Genomic DNA, 7,500 nt, shown 5'->3' with positions numbered 1-7,500 from the left:
AGGTCAGAATGGGTTCTTCAGACCAGTGTGTGTCCAGTGGAAACCTCGTATGAATCTGATCTCAGGTCAGAATGGTTTAAGTCAAACTTAGAGAGTACTTTTTCCACCCCTGTGTGCGTGAGTCAGTGCTTATGTGCGTGTGTGTGTATATATATATATATATATATCACAAATTGTGTCCTTGTATCATATCCCATTCCTTTAAGTCATACATGCTGCAATATGATGGGTTTGAGAGAAATATGCTGCGTTTCATTCAAAACGGTGACATAAATTAGGCCCATTTGTACAGAGAAATATCAGGAATGTTTACCCCGTTCTGTTCATGGTTATACAACCAACCAACCAGGCAATCCAATGATTGCACTGAATAACTCACTGTTGCTTCATTCTGTGGAGACAATAGTGTTATGTGTGTAAGCACTGTGAGTCAGGGTTGGATTGACAGCAGAGACGTATATATCCATTTAGCTATTTTAATAAACGACACTATTGTCTCTTCACGTTTGACTTTAGGAAGCGTCGAGGCGTTTACACGCCTGAGAGGACCGCAGCACTGCAGGGCCTTTTGCACAACACTCCGCGGAGCCACCTCCATTCCTCCATTCCACACTGACTGACTGACTGACTGGCACCTTCTCCCCCAGAAGGTAAGTCAACCTGAAACATTTTTAAATTAACCCATTCCGACCTGAGATCAGATTCTAAAAAAAATGTCTTCTACATACATCCTGACAGTTTTCCATTCCGACCTGAGATCAGATTCTAAAAATGTCTTCTATACATCCTGACAGTTTTCCATTCTGACCTGAGATCAGATTCTAAAAAATGTCTTCTATACATCCTGACAGTTTTCCATTCTGACCTGAGATCAGATTCTAAAAATGTCTTCTACATCCTGACAGTTTTCCATTCTGACCTGAGAACAGATTCTAAAAAATTTCTTCTATACATCCTGACAGTTTTCCATTCTGACCTGAGATCAGATTCTAAAAATGTCTTCTACGTCAGTCGATTTTTCAAAAATAGCAGATCTACAAGCTCATAGCGCGCCACTCGGTGGCGCGCTATGAGCTTGTAGATCTGCTGTTTTTAAATAGCTAAAGCATAACGTAATGCTAACACCAAAACGGGTTCCCGCTCAGAATGGGTTAAAATAATGATTGTCTAAACATCTCTTTGCTCTATGTTCTGTGTACATATGCCTTTGTCTAGACAGTGTGTTGCCATAAAGCTGGCAAAAAACAACATTAGCCCACGCGAGAGAGAGAGAGAGCGGCGCAAAGAAATATCGGTATCAAATGATGTCATCTCCTCCATGTAATGTAAAGCGAAGATTGAGGCCGATCAATTAGGATTTGCAGCGGAGCAGAAAATAGCTTGTGACAGAAAGCAGAGGTGGAGGAATGTAGGAGGAAAATGAACTTTGAGCGTCAGACACACAGATACACTTACTGCTGCTCTCTCATACCTTAGCAGCTTCACAAGGCAACCTGCAGGGTGCACGCATCTATCTATGCATGAGAAATGAGACATTTGGCTTCCCTGGCTGGCTTTCCTTCTATCTGAGTTACCGAAGTTAATATACAGTCATTTATAATTAGCATAATTATAACATTTTAAATGCGATGTGTGCAAAAGGTGGCGGTGCTGATGCTATTCTGGATTGTACAAATAAATATATAGCTCCGAATAGCTCATAATTAAGTCAAAAAACATTGAAATGATCTTAAATGATTGCAGTCTTATGGCGATATTGTATTGTATCTGTGTGTATACAGCACAATGATTAGAATGTGGCTGGGAGTCTACAATAGTTGTCATGAAGAACACTATAGCTCAAAAAGACACTTGCCGTTGTGTTATTGTCAAGTACAGTACAGCAGCGTTGAACACTTAAGAGCTGATCGTTTGAGTTATATGTACAATTTGTGACGATGCGTATAACACCGCATGTCAGACATTAGAAGTTAAACGACAGAATGATTACTTAACACCCGCACAAAAGGTAAACGTATCGCCTTGATCTGTTCGCAGACGGATTGGCCTAAAAGGAAACTTCCTCTCGAAAAACAAGTCTGTACAACCAGGTCACTGCGCCGATGACAGCTCATATCGGTGCTTGTTATTGAGCAGAAAAGGTTAGTTGCCAGAGGCTTGACAGACAGGTCTAATAAGCCACGCAGTAGAGATGTCACCCATGGGTGCAGCCCACAGGCCGACGAGGACCTGCCGAGCGCCTTGAGGACTCCCTCGGCTATAATATAACTCTTTGTTCAAGTTGCACTGCGAGAAATGGGAAATATGTTCGAGCTTGACGTGTTCGTGTAAACGTCGCGTTAATGAACATAAAAAAAAAAAGCAATGGTCGTTTCCAAATACCCCTTTTGGCATTGTCTGTCACTTGTGTGTCAAAGAGCTCACAATCCAACCGCAGAGGTGTGTAATCATAATTGTTTCGCTCAAACGAAACCCATGAGTCACGTCGTCAGCTGTCACAGGCTTTTGAAGTGGAGGAAATGCCAGTAATTCTTCTTAGTTAATTCCAGTTCAGCCCTATATATATATATATATATCAAGTGATCGTTTAGCTATAATTCTGTCAGATGGGAAACTGGTTGGACTTGAATGATTGACAGCAGACGGCAGACATGCCTTTCCTCTGCATTCCGAGTACAGCGTTATGGCCTGATGCGGCGCACAGTGATTTGATGCACTGTGAATCACAACATATCTGACCAATTTCATACTTAAGATATACACCAACATATACCCGCTCCTTCCCTCTAAGGATTACCACCAGGCCACAAGCTCATCTTTCCATGTTTTTTTCCCTTTTTCCTTTTTTTCCCCTTCTTTTTTTTCTTTTTTTTTATCTATCCTAGGAGGATGGGGGGGGGGGGGATGAGGGGGGGTACATTTTACAATGCTAAATGCTGTTAATCCTGGCCCGAGGCCTCAGACAACAGAAATACAAATTTGCAGCTGCCTTAATTACCGGGATTTCAAAAAACAAACAATAAATGTGCCTTGGATAGAGAGATGCTGCGCTGGTGGAAGACAAACAACCGCATGGGCTTAACACATTTTGGACGGGGGAACCCCTTTTGGTGTTTTAAACATTTTGTTTTACTTTAGCTATTGAAAAATAGCAGATCTACAAGCTCGTAGCGCGCCACTCGGTGGAGCGCTACGAGCTTGTAGGTCTGCTATTTTTGAAAATCATGAAAATGTGGCACAAATCTTTTGAATATATATTCCTGGAACAACATATTTTCAGATGGGGGGTCGGTGGCCAAATAAATATAATTTTTGGGGTCCTTGACATGAAATATTGAGCACCACTGATACAGAAACAACCTGTATTTCAGAAAACTTAGAAGAGAATTTAGAAAATTTCGACGTCAGGCTAAATGGCTTAACAGACGGTTATCATCATATTCTGATGTCTTAGAGAGATTAGCACGAAGAAGAACAAGACCAACAACCTGTATCTCCTATACAGTCTATATATATATATATATATATATATATATATATATATTAAGGGTGTCAAAAAATCGATTCGAATTCGATTTGCGATTCCCGTTAGATTTTTTAATTCTTTTTTATTGATTTTTTTGTTACAGTTACAGGAGTTTTCACTACATGGTGTTTGTGATATGAAATGTAAGCTCACCCTAATCACAGTAAACATCATGTCTTCAGTCATGTTCAAGTTACTGTAGTCACTTCAGTTCAAGACTGGAGTAGATTGTGATGAATTCCTATGTATTGAATCGAGAATCATTTTGAATAGAGAATCGCTTTGAATCTGGAAAAACATTTTCGACAAACATTTTTACTTGCGCAAGCAGAGCGCGCAAGTATTGTGGTCGGCTGGCTTTTTTATGCGTATGTTTGGAGGTATATATACTAGCTGTTGATGGTGACTTAATTATATGTTTCAATGTCGGGTGAATTAAAGGTAATGTCTGTATGTACATGTATGTAATCTGAAACCTATCTTTATTACGTCACCATCAAAAGCCAGTTATAACCCGGCATTGATACAACTTAATTACATCCGCATACGCATACGCCAGTTATAACCCGGCATTGATACAACTTAATTACATCCGCATACGCATAAAAAAAGCCAGGCGACTACAGTATAGTAATTACGTCACCATTGACAGCCAGTTATAACCCGACTTTCAATGTTTTACAGAGAGGCTAAGATTTGAAAGTTCGTAGCGATCGACAGTATACTTGCGCCCTCTGCTTGTGCACTAGTAGGCCATTTATGGCCTACTTGTTTGCACCGCGCAAGTAGGCACTCGACAGAGTCGACAGAGTGCAGTTCTAGTTCGTCTTAGTTTTAGTCGGCGAAATCAACACTGCCTCGCAGTTCAGACTCTGCAGTGGAGTCTCGGATGCCTTATCCTGATGCCTTATCGTCTAAGGCACGTAGCTAGCTGGACTCTTCGTCATGAGTAGATGTCAGTGGACCCAGACACAGGGACCCCCCCCCCCCCACATCCCTGAGGGTCCCCCTGTTGAATACCCCTGTTGTAGATGGTCTTGGACACAACACCGGCACACACCTATTCGCCTAATGTGGTTCATGTGTGCAGAGACCAGACAGAGAGCGAGGCCTTCTGAAAGGGAGGGACAGAGGGGTTTGTTTTCTACTGTTTGGAGGAAAAGGCAACTTGACTTGATGGAGAGATACATCCCAGATCGTCGACGGGAACAAGGTGTGTGTTTCACGCATGAAGCGACATGCCTATACCTGCTCCCCCCCGACGCAGCACAAAGATGGCCTCTGTTCCTGTCCCTGACCACCCTGGGTACACTGGAGACCCACCGGGGGCTCCGGAGCTTTTTGATTATATTTTATGAGTCCTAATTGTGACTGACCCAAAGGCCCCACGGCTTGCACGGTGGTTCCATTTCACGTGGAGGGGAGGAGGAGGAGGAGGAGGAGGAGAAGAGAGTGGATTGGACGCTGATTATTGGGTCATCGTCGTGGCCGAGCAGCGTTCGTCGCGGCTGTCTGTGTCTGCTGACCTCTCCAACCCGCTGCGTTGGACGGTGAAGGACAACGTCTCAAGTTCATCCTCTCCACCGTGGGTGGTAAGGCTTCTCGGCTTACCTCCACCTGGCCAGATTCTACCCTTCACCCCCTCCTCGCCCTCCAGGCTCTTCTCCTCTGTCCAGACTACTTAACATACCCTGTCCGGCTCCTCTTACGCTGGTTAAACAAAACGCCGCCATTGTTTACCAACATGGGGGGAAACATCTGTGTTTTGACTTGTGCTTATGCTATACGTCAGTTTGGTAAATAATATGGGACAGCCTGTAACACGCTATAGACTATATAATGGGGGTCTTTAAAAAACAAATTGACCCGCATTAGCTTCCATCTTCCGCTCCTTTCAGGGTTAAATTAACACTCTTTTTGAGGGGGGAAAATGTGCTGTATATTTGTATGGCCTTCAGGAGCTTTCAGATGACGCTTCAAATATTAGCCTAAATGCAGGCCGCTGCGTGGGGAGGGGTCTGGCCTGGCCTCGGTCCCTGCCGTCCAGTGGCTGTTGCTCTCTTTAGCTAGTAACACAAGAATGTGATTCTAACCCTTTATTAAACTGCGGATTCCTTATTGTTTGTGTAACCCCGCCGTGACTCCCGAGTCACATTTGTTCTCCCGAGGCGCCCCCCACCCCCCCCTCCCCCCCCCACCACCCCCCCACCCCCCCCGCACCATATAGCGGGGAGAAAATGGCCGCTGCATGACCAGCAGCGCCGCTGCTTTGATGCAATAATGAAAACAAATGAGTTGTAACATGATAACATATCGGAGGAGTTTTTTAGGGCCGCAACTTTCAAACGCTTTGACATTTTCTTTTTGCGGGCAAATTGAGGTGCAGCAAAACGCCGCCGCTGGAAACACTAAGCTCTGTTTGTCATCACTTCATCCTCTCCAACCTTATGTCTTATTGCCTCCAGTTCACTTACGGAATATTAGTCTTCTTAGAGGGGGCTCAATTAGCCTATTCTGAACGGGAACCCCTTTTGGTGTTAGCATGCATGTTATGCTTTAGCTATTGAAAAATAGCAGATCTACAAGCTCATAGCGCGCCACCGAGTGGCGCGCTATGAGCTTGTAGGTCTGCTATTTTTGAAAAATCGAAGAACGACTGACATTTTTTAGAATCTGATCTCAGGTCAGAAATGGGTTAATCGGACCAGTGTGTGTCCAGTGGAAACCTTGTATGAATCTGATCTCAGGTCAGAATGGGTTAGGTCAAAGGAAGAAGAAGAAGTACAGCTCCATAATGCCTTTTGGCTATTTATAGTTCAGTTTGATAAAGACTCTTAACATCATTGTGAACTTAACCCATTCTGTGCGGGAAGCTGCAGGGAACCTCCTTTTGTGTTTTTGTTGTTCTGGTGTCATTATGTTATGCTTTATAGCTATTGAAAAATAGCAGATATACAAGCTACGCTACGAGCTTGTAGATCTGCTGTTATGTGAAAAATCGTGAAAATGTGGGCGCAAATCTTTGAATATATATTTCTTTCAGAGCGAATGTTTTCAACTCAAATCTTTCCACCGAGTGGCGCGCTATGAGCTTGTAGGTCTACTATTTTTTTAAATCAAAGAACGACTGACATAGAAACATAGCTTTTTATCAGAAAACTGTCATTTTCAAACAGATATTTTTAGAATCTGATCTCAGGTCAGAATGGGTTAATATACTAATATTAGACTACAGTTTAGTTGAATGCCATTCTTAATTATGCTAGAGATTCTTTTTCTTTCTTTCTTCCTTTCACATTTTTTTCCTAATCCTTTGCAGAATTTACTGGATTTGGGAGTCCTTAAATTAGCAAAACATATTTATTTCTAAATGATGTTAGACACCGTCGTAGTCGGTCCAAAATAGAAAGAAAATGACCGTTTCCCAAACGGTTGCATTAATAGAGCTTCCTGGAAATCACGACTGCACTCCAAGTATTACACTATTAATATAAAGTATTCCACTTATTAAAGACATGACCCAATTTATCACGTTTGAATTGGATGATGGAACTTAACCCATTCTGGACGGGAAGGGAACCCCCTTTTGGTGTTATAAAGCATTATGTTATGCTTTATAGCTGTTGCAAAATAGCAGATCTACAAGCTCACGAGCTTGTAGATCTGCTTTTTTTTTTTTTTAATATAATGTGGCGCAAATCATTGAATATTCGTTCAGAGCGAATATTCTTTTTAACTCATATCTTTGCTTCTGGGGGGGGGGGGGGTGCTTCTGGGGGGGGGGGGGGGGGGGGGGTCCCTGGGGAGGGGAGGGGGGTCCCTGGGACAACATATCTTCAGATGAGGTTTGCCGGCCAATTCATATAAGTTTGGGGGTTCCGTCACATGAAACAGTTTGAGCACCACTGATACAGTCAGAAAAGCAAAAAACTGTTAGGATTTATAAGTTCTTTTTAGAATCAGCCTCGGGGTCT

The sequence above is a fragment of the Protomyctophum parallelum genome (genome assembly GCF_964188405.1).
Source record: "Protomyctophum parallelum genome assembly, chromosome: 10".
Lineage (NCBI taxonomy): Eukaryota > Metazoa > Chordata > Actinopteri > Myctophiformes > Myctophidae > Protomyctophum > Protomyctophum parallelum.
Note: the sequence above shows the minus strand (reverse complement) of the source record.